General features: G+C 42.7%; 2 long non-coding RNA genes across 2 annotated transcripts; both read left to right on the forward strand.

Annotated features, from left to right (window-relative positions):
* Nucleotides 1-50: 50 nt before the first annotated feature.
* LOC121839960 lies at nt 51-10,120 on the forward strand. Its single transcript, XR_006079248.1, has 3 exons — nt 51-884; nt 7,749-9,374; nt 10,067-10,120. It is a non-coding gene; the product is annotated as an uncharacterized LOC121839960 (long non-coding RNA).
* A 3,968-nt stretch (nt 10,121-14,088) lies between these two features.
* Nucleotides 14,089-16,854, forward strand: LOC121839961. Its single transcript, XR_006079249.1, has 2 exons — nt 14,089-14,144; nt 15,987-16,854. It is a non-coding gene; the product is annotated as an uncharacterized LOC121839961 (long non-coding RNA).
* Nucleotides 16,855-18,374: the final 1,520 nt, after the last annotated feature.

The raw sequence follows: 18,374 nt of genomic DNA on the forward strand, positions 1-18,374 counted from the left end.
ATGATATATTGTTACACCATGTAGGAGCAGTATAGACCTACAGTAGCTAGCTACTTATTTAGATTTAGTTTGACTTAATGAAACTGCCTTAAATGTGCTGTAGTAAAAAAATATATATTCTCACTAATCAATCAACACATTCCTGTCTTTGTATGTCTCAATATAATAGTATTATTTAATTAAATCCATGTAAAATAAGATTTGTCTGACAATAAAATATGATCCTCAACTGCGTTTCCCCCCCCCAGTCAGCAGACGGCGATGTGCGTCTTTCATGCGATGCTGCTAGCGTGACGTATAATCTAGTGGACGGTTCTTCATAAACAGCTTGTCAACCACCTCGGTAGCTTGCTAGCCAACATACCCGAAATATTCAAGCTGTTTATACGCTTTCGGTGTATTTTAGCTACTGTGTTTTAGACACACGTCTGTCGTATCTACTTGTTAACCTATTTAATTTAATATTACGTTATTTTGTATTAGTCAGCTATAGTAGCTGGCTGGTTAAGTTAGCACTAGCCTAGTCGCTAATGATAGCTAACTAGCTAACATCCCCGAACATGAGCTCCCTAAACTACTCCCCTCCTGTTAAAGAAGAGGTCTGCTGGACGGAGAAAGAAGCTCTGGGGCTGAACTTTGTCGTGAAAGAGGAGAAGGAAGAGGAGGATGTTACTGTGATAAAAGAGGTTGAGGCTGTTACCATGAAAGAAGAACAGAAAGACGTTTCAGTGAAAGAAGAGGAAGACTCGTTCAGAGTGAAAGAGGAGGATATTACAGTAAAATAAGAGGAGGAAAGGAAAGAGGATGCATTTTTTTGAGTGAAGGGGTGATTACTGTCCCATTGAAAGATGAAGAGGAGGAGATAGGATATCTGATTAACACCAGTAAGTACCTTCTTAAATTAGTTTTTAACTGGATATTCGGGGTTGACTCGTCAAGAACTCTTCAACGGAGGGCCCTGGGATGATGACTGATATGTCTAGAATCAGACGACGTAGAGAGCAAGCTACCCCTTGTTTTCTCCCTTCCGTTTCCAAAAAGTGACTTAACATATATATTTGAGAAGGGTCTATCTGCTGAACGTAGACTGGGGGGCATGGCATGTTGTGATTTTCATGTAGTGATGTTTTACTACACACAGTTTCCCCCAATAGTGCCATGTGAGAGTTGGGTTGACTACACCAAAGATTATGGATATACTGACAAGATGTCTCTCTGCCCTAACAAGGGGAATTGTTGTCCACAAAGCGGCACTGCGAGTTGTCTTTCTCCCGCCTATCCTTTCTTTGGATTGGTGGATACATCTTATTGTAATCTATTATTTATATTCTATGAGGGTTGTTGTCATCAACCGCCTGTATTCAATGGAGAGATATGCTAAACTTCTAGCATGAATATGCATAGCAAATCTGGAGACAACTCCTATAGTGTTTTTATCAAAGTTGTCAGTATGTCACGTGTCCACATAACTTAATCATTACGAAACTTCTGTTGGATCAAGTAAACCTCACGTAGCAAATAAGCCATTCATTTTGTTGTTGACCAAATTCGACACTTTCCACATCGGGTTGATAATTGTTTCCACTTGGATACAACCTACTGTAGCCTACTGGCATGGCCTAGAGAGAGAGAACCACTTGGATACAACCTACTGGCATGACCTAGAGAGCTAAAGTTGTAAAATTCCTGGATTTTAAATGAATATTTTTCAGTCATAATGATCATTTGTATCTTCCTATCCACATGTGAGATCCCTCTCCTTTGTCGTCCACTCTACACCAATAACTACAGTGGGACTCCCAATTCCGTCCGGATGTGATATAGCCTGGATTCAAACCAGGGACTGTAGTGACGCCTGCACTGAGATGTAGTGGCTTAGACCGCTGCGTCAACTATTCGAATGCTGTACTAGAATGCTTAAAAGGCCTCTAAAATGTTTAATATTAGTTATTGGTATTGTTTTTTGGGTCAAGGAAAATATTGGATATTGGTATTGTCCAAAAATGTAATATCGGTGCATCCCTTTATTCTAAAATGTATCACAATACCCCATAACGCCAAAGCAAAAACAGGTTTAGATATTTTGCAAATGTATTGAAACTATTCCCCAGGATAACTAGTCTGAGAGTAATGTAAGATCCCAGGATAACTAGTCTGAGAGTAATGTAAGATCCCAGGATAACTAGTCTGAGAGTAATGTAAGATCCCAGGATAACTAGTCTGAGAGTAATGTAAGATCCCAGGATAACTAGTCTGAGAGTGATGTAAGATCCCAGGATAACTAGTGAGAGTAATGTAAGATCCCAGGATAACTAGTCTCAGAGTAATGTAAGATCCCAGGATAACTAGTCTCAGAGTGATGTAAGATCCCAGGATAACTAGTCTCAGAGTGATGTAAGATCCCAGGATAACTAGTGAGAGTGATGTAAGATCCCAGGATAACTAGTCTCAGAGTAATGTAAGTCTCAGATAGGGCTTAGACTGTAATGGGTTAAAACTGTCTGAGGGGGAGGTTCTTCTAAGCTATATGGAATTATTTGAAGGGCTTCCCCAGTACAGTACTGTTTTAAGAAGGTTATACCAAGGATAATTTTGCTATTTCATTTTGAACTGTAAGACCCATGGAAGTATCAACAAAAAATATTAGTCCATACTGCTGTAACCCATAGTAACACATTGGATAACATTCACAACATGGAACAACAGTAACCATAGTAACATATTGGATAACATTCACAACATGGACCAGTAACCATAGTAACACATTGGATAACATTCACAACATGGAACAGTAACCATAGTAACACATTGGATAACATTCACAACGTGGAACAACAGTAACCATATTAACACATTTGATAACATTCACAACATGGAACAGAAACCATAGTAACACATTGGATAACATTCACAACATGGAACAACAGTCCCCCAAAACATCTAAAGGAAGTTAGTTCTGAAGTGTCTGATATCTGAGATATATATATATAGCGGTCTTCTGGTCAGACTCCGGAGACGGGCACATCGTGCACCACTCCCTAGCATTCTTCTTGCCAATGTCCAGTCTCTTGACAACAAGGTTGATGAAATCCGAGCAAGGGTAGCATTCCAGAGGGACATCAGAGACTGTAACGTTCTCTGCTTCACGGAAACATGGCTAACTGGAGAGACGCAATCCGAAGCGGTGCAGCCAGCGGGTTTCTCCACGCATCGCGCCGACAGAAACGAACATCTTTCTGGTAAGAAGAGGGGCGGGGGCGTATGCCTTATGGCCAACGTGACATGGTGTGATGAAAGAAACATACAGGAACTCAAATCCTTCTGTTCACCTGATTTAGAATTCCTCACAATCAAATGTAGACCGCATTATCTACCAAGAGAATTCTCTTTGATTATAATCACAGCCGTATATATCCCCCCAAGCAGACACATCGATGGCTCTGAACGAACTTTATTTAACTCTCTGCAAACTGGAAACGATTTATCCGGAGGCTGCATTCATTGTAGCTGGGGATTTTAACAAGGCTAATCTGAAAACAAGACTCCCTAAATTTTATCAGCATATCGATTGCGCAACCAGGGTGGAAAGACCCTGGATCATTGTTACTCTAACTTCCGCGACGCATATAAGGCCCTGCCCCGCCCCCTTTCGGAAAAGCTGACCACGACTCCATTTTGTTGATCCCTGCCTACAGACAGAAACTAAAACAAGAAGCTCCCACGCTGAGGTCTGTCCAACGCTGGTCCGACCAAGCTGACTCCACACTCCAAGACTGCTTCCATCACGTGGACTGGGAGATGTTTCGTATTGCGTCAGACAACAACATTGACGAATACGCTGATTCGGTGTGCGAGTTCATTAGAACGTGCGTTGAAGATGTCGTTCCCATAGCAACGATTAAAACATTCCCTAACCAGAAACCGTGGATTGATGGCAGCATTCGTGTGGAACTGAAGGCGCGAACCACTGCTTTTAATCAGGGCAAGGTGTCTGGTAACATGACTGAATACAAACAGTGCAGCTATTCCCTCCGCAAGGCTATCAAACAAGCTAAGCGCCAGTACAGAGACAAAGTAGAATCTCAATTCAACGGCTCAGACACAAGAGGCATGTGGCAGGGTCTACAGTCAATTACGGACTACAGGAAGAAACCCAGCCCAGTCACGGACCAGGATGTCTTGCTCCCAGGCAGACTAAATAACTTTTTTGCCCGCTTTGAGGACAATACAGTGCCACTGACACGGCCTGCAACGAAAACATGCGGTCTCTCCTTCACTGCAGCCGAAGTGAGTAAGACATTTAAACGTGTTAACCTTCGCAAGGCTGCAGGCCCAGACGGCATCCCCAGCCGCGCCCTCAGAGCATGCGCAGACCAGCTGGCCGGTGTGTTTACGGACATATTCAACCAATCCCTACACCAGTCTGCTGTTCCCACATGCTTCAAGAGGGCCACCATTGTTCCTGTTCCCAAGAAAGCTAAGGTAACTGAGCTAAACGACTACCGCCCGTAGCACTCACATCCGTCATCATGAAGTGCTTTGAGAGACTAGTCAAGGACCATATCACCTCCACCCTACCTGACACCCTTGACCCACTCCAATTTGCTTACCGCCCAAATAGGTCCACAGACGATGCAATCTCAACCACACTGCACACTGCCCTAACCCATCTGGACAAGAGGAATACCTATGTGAGAATGCTGTTCATCGACTACATCTCGGCATTCAACACCATAGTACCCTCCAAACTCGTCATCAAGCTCGAGACCCTGGGTCTCGACCCCGCCCTGTGCAACTGGGTACTGGACTTCCTGACGGGCCGCCCCCAGGTGGTGAGGGTAGGCAACAACATCTCCTCCCCGCTGATCCTCAACACTGGGGCCCCACAAGGGTGCGTTCTGAGCCCTCTCCTGTACTCCCTGTTCACCCACGACTGCGTGGCCATGCACGCCTCCAACTCAATCATCAAGTTTGCGGACGACACAACAGTGGTAGGCTTGATTACCAACAACGACGAGGCGGCCTACAGGGAGGAGGTGAGGGCCCTCGGAGTGTGGTGTCAGGAAAATAACCTCACACTCAACGTCAACAAAACTAAGGAGATGATTGTGGACTTCAGGAAACAGCAGAGGGAACACCCCCATCCACATCGATGGAACAGTAGTGGAGAGGGTAGCAAGTTTTAAGTTCCTCGGCATACACATCACAGACAAACTGAATTGGTCCACTCACACAGACAGCATCGTGAGGAAGGCGCAGCAGCGCCTCTTCAACCTCAGGAGGCTGAAGAAATTCGGCTTGTCACCAAAAGCACTCACAAACTTCTACAGATGCACAATCGAGAGCATCCTGGCGGGCTGTATCACCGCCTGGTATGGCAACTGCACCGCCCTCAACCGTAAGGCTCTCCAGAGGGTAGTGAGGTCTGCACAACGCATCACCGGGGCAAACTACCTGCCCTCCAGGACACCTACACCACCCGATGCTACAGGAAGGCCATAAAGATCATCAAGGACATCAACCACCCGAGCCACTGCCTGTTCACCCCGCTGTCATCCAGAAGGCGAGGTCAGTACAGGTGCATCAAAGCTGGGACCGAGAGACTGAAAAACAGCTTCTATCTCAAGGCCATCAGACTGTTAAACAGCCACCACTAACATTGAGTGGCTACTGCCAACACACTGTCAATGACACTGACTCTACTCCAGCCACTTTAATCATGGGAATTGATGGGAAATGATGTAAATATATCACTAGCCACTTTAAACAATGCTACCTTATATAGTGTTGCTTACCCTACATTATTCATCTCATATGCATACGTAGATACTGTGCTCTATATCATCAACTGCATCCTTATGTAATACATGTATCACTAGCCACTTTAACTATGCCACTTGGTTTACATACTCATCTCATATGTATATACTGTACTCGATATCATCTACTGTATCTTGCCTATGCTGCTCTGTACCATCACTCATTCATATATCCTTATGTACATATTCTTTATCCCCTTACACTGTGTATAAGACAGTAGTTTTTTTTTTGTGTTTTTTTTTTTTGGAATTGTTAGTTAGATTACTTGTTCGTTATTACTGCATTGTCGGAACTAGAAGCACAAGCATTTCGCTACACTCGCATTAACATCTGCTAACCATGTGTATGTGACAAATAAAATTTGATTTGATTTGATATATAAAACTATATCTACAGTGCCTTGCGAAAGTATTCGGCCCCCTTGAACTTTGCGACCTTTTGCCACATTTCAGGCTTCAAACATAAAGATATAAAACTGTATTTTTTTGTATTTCACTGAACTTCTGGAGAGCGCTTGCTGCACTGAAAGTAAAGGCGCTGAATAATTTTGCACGCCCAATTTTTCAGTTTTTGATTTGTTAAAAAAGTTTGAAATATCCAATAAATGTCGTTCCACTTCATGATTGTGTCGCACTTGTTGTTGATTCTTCACAAAAAAATACAGTTTTATATCTTTGTTTGAAGCCTGAAATGTGGCAAAAGGTCGCAAAGTTCAAGGGGGCCGAATACTTTCGCAAGGCACTGTATATATTTTTTACACATCTTTAACCCCCTTTTTTGTCACTTAAGTCTTTCCACATTTTGTTATGTTACAGCCTTGTTCTACAATGGATTAAATAAATAAAAATCCTCATCTACACACAATACCCCATAATGACAGAGAAAATAGATTTGGAGAAAAAATGTCACATTTATTAGAAATAAAAAACAGAAATACCTTATTTAAATAAGTATTCAGACCCTTTGCTATGAGACTTGAAATTGACCTCAGGTGCATCAGGTGTTTCCATTGGTCATTGTTGAGATGTTTCTACAACTTGATTGGAGTCCACCTGTGGTAAATTCAATTAATTGGACATGATTTGGAAAGGCACACACCTGTCTGGCTACCACAGCATTATGAAGCGATACCCCATCCCATCTGGTTTGCACTTAGTGGGACTATCATTTGTTTTTCAACAGGACAATGACCCAACACACCTCCAGATGTGTAAGGGCTATTTGACCAAAAAGGAGAGTGATGGAGTGCTGCACCAGATGACCTGACCTTCGCAATCACCCGACCTCAACCCAATTGAGATGGTTTGGGATGAGTTGGACCACAGAGTGAAGGAAAAGCAGCCAACAAGTGCTCCGCATATATGGAAACTCCTTCAAGACTGTTGGAAAAGCATTCCAGGTGACGCTGGTTGAGAGAATGCCAAGCGTGTGCAAAGCTGAGAAGGCAAAGGGTGGCTACTTTGAAAAATCTAAAATATATTTTGAATTGTTTACCACTTTTTTTGGTTACTACATGATTCAATTTGTGTTATTGCATAGTTTTGATGTCTTCGCTATTATTCTGCAATGTAGAAAATGGTCAAACAAATAATTATAACCCTTGAATGAGTAGGTCTGTCCAAACCTTTGACTGGTACTGTATATCTCATGAATGTTTTTACATTCAGTTACATGAAGTCACTTTCTTACCACTTCTTCCATAGGCAAACATGTAAGGGAAAAAAAATTAATCAGAAGGGATGCTGTCAAAAATGTATTGAATTCAAATGGATTTACCCAGCCTACAAAGCACTACAGCCACTCTGTGATGACCAGTTCTGCTCTTTTATTGAGGGATCTAGTCTAGATTGAACCTCATAGGAAGACCGTTTTATCATGTGGAGGTTTCATTCAGGTCTCTGTTTAACTAGATACTCTGTCTTTGGCAGGAGAGAGGCCAGACTCTCGCTATGACAGCAGGAAGAGTCCTTCAAGGGAACCAGACCCAGAGACGCCCAAACCAGCGAGACAACACAACTGCTCCCACTGTGAAAAGAGATTTTCCGGATCAGGGGACTTAAAAGCTCACGAGAGGACACACACAGGAGAAAAGCCTTTCCAATGTTCCCAGTGTGGAAAGAGTTTTATTCAGTTAGGAAGCCTGGAGGAGCATGAGTGGACGCACACAGGAGAAAAGCCTTATCACTGTTACCAGTGTGGAAAGAGTTTTACTGTGTTAAATAACCTGAAAAGGCACGAGAGAATACACACAGGAGAAAAGCCATTCCAGTGTTCTCATTGTGGAAAGAGTTTTATTCAGGGAGGGCACCTACAAGAGCTTGAGAGTATACACACAGGATTAAAGCCTTACCACTGCTTCTTATGTGAAAATAGATTTCCCCGATCAGGGGAACTAAAAGCTCATGAGGACCCACACAGGAGAAAAGCCTTTCCAATGTTCCCAGTGTAGAAAGCATTTTACTGTGTTAGCTAACCTGAAAATGCATGAGAGAATACACACAGGAGAAAAGCCGGACACTGAAGATGTGTGTGTGGATTAAGGCAGCCGTTCGTACCTCTGATTCAGAGGGGTTGGGTTAAATCTCAATCCAAGATAGATAGCGTAGCAGTGCAGACGTGTTTTGTTTTCCTCTCGTGTACTTTTGTATTTTTTTGTCTTTTTAAAATATATTTCAATTTTATTTTCAATCGCTTCTACATTTTAATTCAACTATACCTTCCGGTAACCTGCCTCACCCAATGTGATACGGAACCGCTATTATTTTAAATTTGTAGACCTTATAGCAAGAACCACCTAGCCAACAGAAGCTAATTAGCTACAAGCTATTTAGTCATTCTTAGCCACTGCTAGCGGCCTTTACCTTCTGCACAGATACCAGCCCTTTTTAAAAATATTTTTTTAGCCTGGGTAATACTCACCAGCCTACCAGTAACGGACTGTCTCTCCACTACAACGCCGGATTCCTGCCATAATCCCCGGACCATTACTCCTGATCTTCACAGCTAGCTAGCACCCACCGAGTTACCCAGTACCGAAGCTATCCCTGAGGCCCACCTCCCGGCCTACTCAGTTGTTCACCCGGACTCCACCCAAATACTGCTAGAACACACTACTCCACCGGATCCTTGCCGTAAGCTCTGGACCTTGGCACCGGATCACCGCTGCTACCGAGTGGCTATAGTGGCTAACGCCCCTGCCTCGAAGCTAGCACCAGTTAGCCGTGAGCCATGCGCATCTCCCGGCTAGAAAACTAAATTATTACAACTACAATACCTCTTTCGCCATCTGTCTTGGATCCTTAGTCAACACGGCGCCCCGCCGCACCACCACGACTGGTCTGCCGACGAATACTCCATCCGCTGTGCCTTCAACCGGCCTCCGTCGGAGCAGACGCTTCTACTAGCCCCGAGCTACTAACTTTAAACATTGTGTCGCCTGCGTGCTAGCGTAGTAGCGACTACTCCGCGGATTCCCTGTTCCATCTTGATGCTCCCTGGACCCTATGATCACTTGGCTACATAGCTGATGCCTGCTGGACTGTCCATTAATCACGGTACTCCATTCTGTTTATTTATTTTTATTATTTCATTTTTTATCTGTCGGCCCCAGCCGCGAAATCAGGCCCTGTGTGTAGTTAACCGACCCTCTCTGCCCATTCATCGCCATTTTACCTTTTGTTGTTTTAGCTGGTTAGCCGTTGTCTCACCCATTGTCTTAGTTAGCTCTCCAAATCAACACCTGTGTTTACTTTATGCCTCGCTGTATATATTTCTTTTATGTCAATATGCCTTGTATACTGTTGTTTAGGTTAGTTATTGTTTTAGTTTACAGTGGAGCCCCTAGTTCCACTCATACCTCTGATACCTCCTTTGTCCCACCTCCCACACATGCGGTGACCTCACCCATTATAACCAGCTTATCCAGAGATACAAGCTCTTTTATCATCACTCAGTGCCTGGGCTTACCTCCGCTGTCCGCACCCCACCATACCCCTGTCTGCACATTATGCCCTGAATAATTCTACCACGCCCAGAAATCTGCTCCTTTTATTCTTTGTCCACAACTCTCTAGGCAACCAGTTTTGATAGCCTTTAGCCGTACCCTCATCCTACCGTACCCTCAACCTAAGCCCTGCGTGTCCCCAGGCGCTCTCATTTGTTGAATTCTGTGATCGAAAAAGCCTTGGTTTCATGCATGTCAATATCAGAATTCTCCTCCCTAAGTTTGTTTTACTCACTGCATTAGCACACCACGCCAACCCTGATGTCCTTGCCGTGTATGAAACCTGGCTTAGGAAGGCCACCAACAATTCTGAGATTTTCAAACCCAACTACAACATTTTCCGTCAAGATAGAACTGCCAAAGGGGGAAGAGTTGCAATCTACTGCAGAGAGAGCCTCCAAAGTTATGTCATACTTTCCAGGTCTGTACCCAAACAGTTTGTACTTCTAATTTTAAAAATGAACCTCCAGAAATAAGTCTCTCACTGTTGCCGACCCCCCTTCGCGCCCAGCTGTGCCCTGGACACCATTTGTGAATTGATCGCTCCCCATCTAGCTTCAGAGTTCGTTCTGTTAGGTGACCTAAACTGGGATATGCTTAACACCCCGGCAGTCCTACAATCTAAGCTGGATGCCCTCAATTTCACACAAATCATCAAGGAACCCACCATGTACAACCCTAAATCTGTAAACATGGGCACCCTCAGACATTATCCTGACCAACTTGCCCTCCAAATACACCTCAGCTGTTTTCAATCAGGATCTCAGCGATCACTGCCTCATTGCCTGTATCCGCTATGGGTCTGCGGTCAAACGACCACCCCTCATCACTGTCAAACGCTCCCTAAAACACTTCTGCGAGCAGGCCTTTCTAATCGACCTGGCCCGGGTATCCTGGAAGGATATTGACCTCATCCCGTCAGTCGAGGATGCCTGGTCATTCTTTAAAAGTAATTTCCTCACCATCTTAGATAAGCATGCCCCGTTCAAAAAATGCAGAACTAAGAACAGATGTAGCCCTTTGTTCACTCCAGACCTGACTGCCCTTGACCAGCACAAAAACATTCTGTGGCGGGCTGCAATAGCATCGAATAGTCCCCGCGATATGCAACTGTTCAGGGAAGTCAGGAACCAATACACACAGTCAGTCAGGAAAGCAAAGGCTAGCTTTTTCAAGCAGAAATTTGCATCCTGTAGCTCTAACTCCAAAACGTTTTGGGACACTAAAGTCCATGGAGAACAAGAGCACCTCCTCCCAGCTGCCTACTGCACTGACACTAGGTAACACGGTCACCACTGATAAATCCATGATAATCGAAAATTTCAATAAGCATTTCTCAACGGCTGGCCTTGCCTTCCTCCTGGCTTCTCCAACCGTGGCCAACAGCTCCGCCCAATTTTCCCCAGGTTTTCCTTCACCCAAATCCAGATAGCTGATGTTCTGAAAGAGTTGCAAAACCTGGACTAGTACAAATCAGCTGGGCTAGACAATCTGAACCCTCTCGTTCTAAAATTATCCGCCTCCACTGTGGCAACCCCTATTACTAGTCTGCTCAACCTCTGTTTAGTATCATCCGAGATTCCTAAAGATTGGAACGCTTCCGCGGTCATCCCCCTCGTCAAAGGGGGTGACACTTTAGACCTAAACTATTACAGACCTATATCCATCCTGCCCTGCCTTTCTAAAGTCTTCGAAAGCCAAGTTAACAAACAGATCACTGACCATTTCGTATCCCATCGCACCTTCTCTGCTGTGTAATCCAGTTTCAGAGCTGGTCACGGGTGCACCTCAGCCACGCTCAAGGTACTAAACGATATCATAACCGCCATCGATAAAAGACAGTACTGTGCAGCCGTATTCATCAACCTTGCCAAGGCTTTCGACACTGTCAATCACCGTATTCTTATCGGCAGACTCATTAGCCTTGGTTTCTCGAAAGACTGCCTCGCCTGGTTCACCAACTACTTCTCAGACAGAATTCAGTGTGTCAAATCAGAGGTTCTATCGTCTGGACCTCTGGCAGTCTCTATGGGGGTACCACAGGGTTCAATTCTTGGACCGACTCTTTTCTCTGTATACACCAACGATGTTGCTCTTGCTGCGGGTGATTCCTTGATCCACCTCTACGCAGATGACACAATTCTGTATACATCTGGCCCTTCTTTGGACATTGTGTTAACCTCTTGAAGCTAGGGGGCACTGGAAAAATAACGTTCCCAAAGTAAACTGCCTATTTCTCAGGACCAGATGCTAGAATATGCATATAATTGACAGATTAGGATAGAAAACTCTAAAGTTTCCAAAACTGTCAAAATATTGTCTGTGAGTATAACACAACTGATATTGCAGGCGAAACCCTGAGAAAAATAAAACCAGGAAGTGGCTTCTATTTTGAAAACTCCATGTTCCATAGCCTCCCATTGCGCCATTTAAAGGGATATCAACCAGATTCCTTTTCCTATCGCTTCCTCAAGGTGTCAACAGTCTTCAGACATAGTTTCAGGCTTTTATTTTGAAAAATGAGCCAGAACGATAACATCGCATCAAGTGGTCACATGAGTTTTGCTCACGCAAAAGAATTTGGACAGCTATTGTTTTTCCCTCTCCTACTGTGAAAGACATTTGCGGTTGATATATTATCGATTATATGTTTTAAAAACAACCTGAGGATTGATTATAAAAAACATTTGACATGTTTCTGTGGACATTACAGGTATTATTTGGAATTTGTCGTGACCGCTCTTTCCTGTGGATTTCTGAACATAATGCGCCAAACAAACGGAGGTATTTTGGATATAAAAATAATCTTTATGGAACAAAGGGAACATTTGTTGTGTAACTGGGAGTCTCATGATTGAAAACATCCGAAGATCAAAGGTAAACGATTAATTTGATTGCTTTTCCGATTTGTGACCAAGCTACCTGAATCTAAATGTACTTAATGTTTTGTCATGCGATCGATAAACTTACACAAGCGCTTGGATTGCTTTCGCTGTAAAGCATAATTTCAAAATCTGAGACGACAGGTGGATTAACAAAAGGCTAAGCTGTGTTTTGCAATATTGCACTTGTGATTTCATGAATATTTTTAGTAATATTATTTGACTGAGGCGCTATGCTATTCAGCGGTTGCTGATTGACAATTATCCCGCTTACGGGATGGGGTAGCGTCAAATTAACAAACCTCCAAACGAGCTTCAATGCCATACAACACTCCTTCCGTGACCTCCAACTGCTCTTAAATGCTAATAAAACTAAATGTGTGCTCTTCAACCTATCGCTGCCCACACCAGCCCTACTCTGGACGGTTCTGACTTAGAATATGTGGACAACTATAAATACCTAGGTTTCTTGCTAGACTGTAAACTCTTCTTCCAGACTCACATTAAGCATCTCCAATCCAAAATGTAATCTAGAATCGGCTTCCTATTTCGCAGGAAAGCCTCCTTCACTCATGCTGCCAAGCATACCCTTGCAAAACTGACTATCCTACCGATCCTTGACTTTGGCAATGTCATTTTCAACATAGCCTCCAACACTCTACTCAGCAAACTGGATACAGTCTATCACAGTGCCTTCCGTTTTGTCACCAAAGACCCATATACCACCCACCACTGCAACCTATATGCTCTCGTTGGCTGGCCCTTGCTACATATTCGTCGCCAAATCCACTGGCTCCAGGTCATCTATAAGTCTTTGCTAGGCCACCTAAACTCAGCTCACTGGTCACCATAGCAACATCCACCCATAACACGTGCTCCTGCAGGTATATCTCACTGGTCATCCCCAAAGCCAACACCTACTTTAGCCGCCTTCCCTTACAGTTCTCTGCTGCAAATGACTGGAACGAATCGCTGAAGTGTGAGACTTATATCTTCCTCACTAACTTTAAGCATCAGCTATCTGAGCAGCTTACCGATCGCTGCAGCTGTACATAGCCCATCTGTAAATAGCCCATCCAACTGCCTACCTCATCCCCATGTTTTTATTTACTTTTTTGCCCTTTTGCACACCAGTATTTCTATTTGCACATCATCTGCACATCTTTCACTCCAGTGTTAATTTGTTAAATTGTAATTACTTCACTACTATGGCCTATTTATTGCCTTACCTCCATTCTCCATTTGCACACACTGTATTTAGATATTTATATTGTGTTATTGATTACGTTTGTTTATCCCATGTGTAACTGTGTTGTTTCTGTCGCACTGCTTTGCTTTATCTTGGCCAGGTTGCAGTTGTAAATGAGAACTTGTTCTCAACTGGCCTACCTGTAATGTTCGTCTGTGATGGAAGAAGAGGAGGACCAATGCGCAGCGTGGTAAGTGTTCATCCTTTTAATAAGCTGAACTGAACACTAAATACAAAGTAACAAAAGAGAACAAACGAAATAGCTCTGTCAGGTGCAACACACACTAAACAGAAAATAATCACCCACGAAACACAATAGAAAACCAGCTACCTAAATATGGTTCTCAATCAGGGACAACAATAGACAGCTGCCTCTGATTGAGAACCATACCAGGCATAGAAATAGCAAATCATAGAAAAACTAACATAGACAACCCACCCAACTCACGCCCTAACCATACTAAAACAAAGACATAGCAACAGAACTAAGGTCAGAACATGACACTACCTGGTTAAATAAAGGTGAAAAAAAAATGTATAAATTGCTCATGATGTCCTCCAGTGATTTTTTTTTTTAGAAACTTTTCCTGTTGTAAAATTATATATAAATACAGATACTTACCTCATAATGTGTAGCGAACTGTTCCATGATGGATAGGCTATTGTACAACACACAGAGCTATTTTCCTATATTTTTTGTTAGGTGAAGTTATGGGTCCTACAGTAGGTCTATGTTATTGTTAGGTGAAGTTATGGGCCAATTTGGCAACCACTGTACAAACCCTCATTGTCAGGCTGATGGAAAAGCTAGCCAAAGAGCATTTTACTGGTTGAAGTGTTTTTTTAAGTACAAAGTGGTTGATTTGCGATGCCGACACAAAATGTTATATTAAGCAGGACATTCAAACGAGCCTTACAATTACAATCCAAAGTAGTGTGAAATGCACTCATAAGCAACCTGTAAATGGAGGCTATTTTTGCTGTCAGCCTATGAGAACTCCCATGAGTTTTCCCCCATGGTGGTGAATTAGTGAATAGACACAGAGCTTAAGCGAGTTTCCTTGGGTAGCACTTCTGATTTTGCACTGTAATATTCAGAATACATTGTTAAAAACTAAAATCTTCGCTCACCATTTTTGCTCCAGGCAGATATACTACATCCATAACTAGTGGTTTCCTCGTTAGCAGGGAGGAGTTTCTACAACCAGATTGCGTGTGCATCGCCCTCATCCCGCAATTTTAGCAAACACAGAAAGTAGCCTATATTGGAGACCAAAGGTCATCTCAACAACTTATTTCTAAAGACAGTTATGCCGTGCTCCACGTTGAATCCAACATCCCTACTTTGGTCATAATGTTTAGAGAACTGTTCCTTGATGGATAGGCTATTGTACAACACACAGAGCTATTTTCCTATATTTGTTGTTAGGTGAAGTTAAGGGCCAATTTGGCAAACCGTGTAGAAATCCTCATTGTCAGGCTGATGGAAAAGCTAGCCAAAGAGTATTTTACTGGTTGAAGTGTTTTTAAGTACAAAGCGGTTGATTTGCGATGATGACACAAACATTATATTAAACAGGACGTTCAAACGAGCCTTACAATTACAATCCAAAGTAGTGTGAAATGTACTCATAAGCAACCTGGAAATGTTTTCCTCCATTCACATTCAGACTACATTGTGAAAAACTAAAACCAAATTGCATGTGCATTGCCCTCGTGCCGCAATTTGACTAAACACAGAAAGGGGCCTATATTAGAGACCAAAAGTCATCTGGCAAACTGCTCTGAGTTTCAACAACATGAATAACTTTTTTCTAGTCTACAATCTTGGATGTTACTACTAATGTGAAAACAACATAAAACATGACTGTTCTTGCTCATTTTAAGACAATTGTCAAATATTCATTACATTCATTTGTTGACAACATGACTATTGTTGTACAACATCATGGCTACGCTGTTGGCATCACCTTTTACAGTGGATTTCTGCTGTTGTGGGCCTTTAACCATCTGTCTGACTTTGTTCACACAGGACAGAGACGGGACTAACGTGGGTCCTCTGGGGTGCTTCAACAACCTCATGATGCTGACAAGGCAGAGAAGAGTCACTCCACATTAGAACACCTCAAGAAACATCTGCAGAGATCCACAGGGAAGAGAACTCTCTGCTCCTCTGACTGTGGGAAGAGATTCACCTCCTCAGCAGGCATTAAAATTCATCAGAGAACACACACAGGAGAGAACCCTTATTGCTGTACTCAATGTGGGAAGAGTTTTACTCATTCACACAGCCTGATATCACACCAGAGAACACACACAGGAGAGAAATCTTATAGCTGTGATCAATGTAGGACGAGTTTTGCTGCATCCAGCAATCTGACATTACACAAGAGAGAAACCTTATAGCTATGGTCAATGTGGGAAAAGTTTTGGTCAATCTGGCCACCTGACAGTACACCAGAGAACACACACAGGAGAGAAATCTCAAGGCTGTGACCAGAGATAATCTGATAAATGATCTCTGATCAAATATTAGAAAATATATACATGGAGTTTTTTCGTGATTTCAATTAGTTAATGTCACAGCATTGTATTAGGAGTATTTTAATAGTGTCACAATGTAGAAGCCTAAACTTTTACCACCTTATCAATTGATTTCAGCATGATATGGATATTAGCCTCAGGGGGAAAATCCGGGCTCTGAAATGGAAGTGTACTATTTATGTGATTTAACAAAAATTGACTAACAAAAATGAATTGTATTACACTTACCACGTTGGCGACCCACTTGAATCAAAATGTAGCTAGCTGTTTTCTACAAATTGTCCTCTAACCAGGGATGTACACATTACTCCCAGATTCCGTGTGTTTTTTGAGCTGTTCGTTTTAACAGGCCGTGCCACCTCATCTCCCTCCTCTCGCACAAATGATTTTAGCATGATATCGATGAGTGATGACAAATAAGTGTTGCATTCCCTTGTTCAGCGACCCCTAAATTTAAATGCATCACTGCCAAATGTAGCCGACTCTTCTGCAGGTTGTCCTCTAACCAGTGAGGTAAAACATATCTCCCATTTCCATGTGTTTTTTTAGTTGTGTTAGTTTCAACAGCACGTACAACCTAATTTCCCCCCAAATCGATATCAGTGATTTATTGCTGCTTGTCAAAACAACAGTGTGTTACGATGTTCATCCGTACAAAACTAGGTGCATTGCGACCGCCTCGGCCCATATAGACGGACCCCAACGTTTCTGTCCGATAGCTCATTCAAGAACCCTGTAGCAATGCATGGAAAAAAGTGGATTTTCAGCACCAATTAGGGTCTTGCTCGGGCACCAAATGACCTATCGAGCCGAAACTTGGGATTCGGGGTCGCCTCAGCTAGGCCTACACATAACATCAGAACTGGACCCGCAGCTAGAACATAACTACGTTTTTTACGTTTTTATTATGGTTTGAACAGAAGGCGTTGTGAATTTTGGGCCAGCTCTGAAGTATGTGATATTTGGCTAGTAAACGAGTTGGAAAAAGTGGGTTTGGTGTCAGTTTGTATTAGTTTGGTGTCAGAATGATATCTAATTGACTGATGGACGGTAACTTGCTGGTGACTATTGTCCATTTGCAATATGTTTAAACAGTGAGGTACCATCACCAAAGTGACATTCTGAAATCAACGCTAACGAGCGATGGAGAGGAACCAGAATCACTGCCCAGCCATCCCGAGTTCATCGGGCCAGTCAATTTTGCATTCCTGCAGGATTTTTGAGCATGCCAAATTCGTGATGGTAAATGCCCATTGAAACATATTGCAAATGCACGTGCATTTGCAATATGATTCAACAGTGAAAAAAACATCACCAAATGGACATGATGGAAAGGAACAACTATCACTGCCCGGCCATCCCGAGTTCATCAAGCCAGTCAATTTTGCATTCCTGCAGGATTTTTGAGCTTGCCAAATTCGTGATGGAAAATGGAAAATGGACATAACATCCTGATTTGGCATTTTCAAATCTTTCATATTGCATTTGGACATTTCTTATGGCATTTGGCCCCCAAAAAAGTGACTTTTGACTTCCTATGAAATCCATATTGCAAATGGACAAAAAAACATGCCTTATGCACAAGTAAAAAATAAAATAAAAAATGATGATAATAAAAGTTGACAAAAGTAGATTCATACAGTTCTTACATGTGTGTAATTGACAAAAAAATCTAAAGAATTTCGAAAAATGGTCCAGAAAGCACTTTTTAAGGGGGTGATAAGTTGTTTTTTTATTCTAAATGTTCAAAATTGTACTTCTGGATGTTGACTTGTGTTACATTTGCAATATGAAAAACCACTGTGGAGCGCACTCGCCACCTGTGTGATTTTTAAAGTGTTACACCTGGCATTTGCCATATGGCATTTGCAATCAA

Source organism: Oncorhynchus tshawytscha, linkage group LG18, assembly GCF_018296145.1.
Source record: "Oncorhynchus tshawytscha isolate Ot180627B linkage group LG18, Otsh_v2.0, whole genome shotgun sequence".
In the NCBI taxonomy this organism is placed as follows: Eukaryota; Metazoa; Chordata; class Actinopteri; order Salmoniformes; family Salmonidae; genus Oncorhynchus; species Oncorhynchus tshawytscha.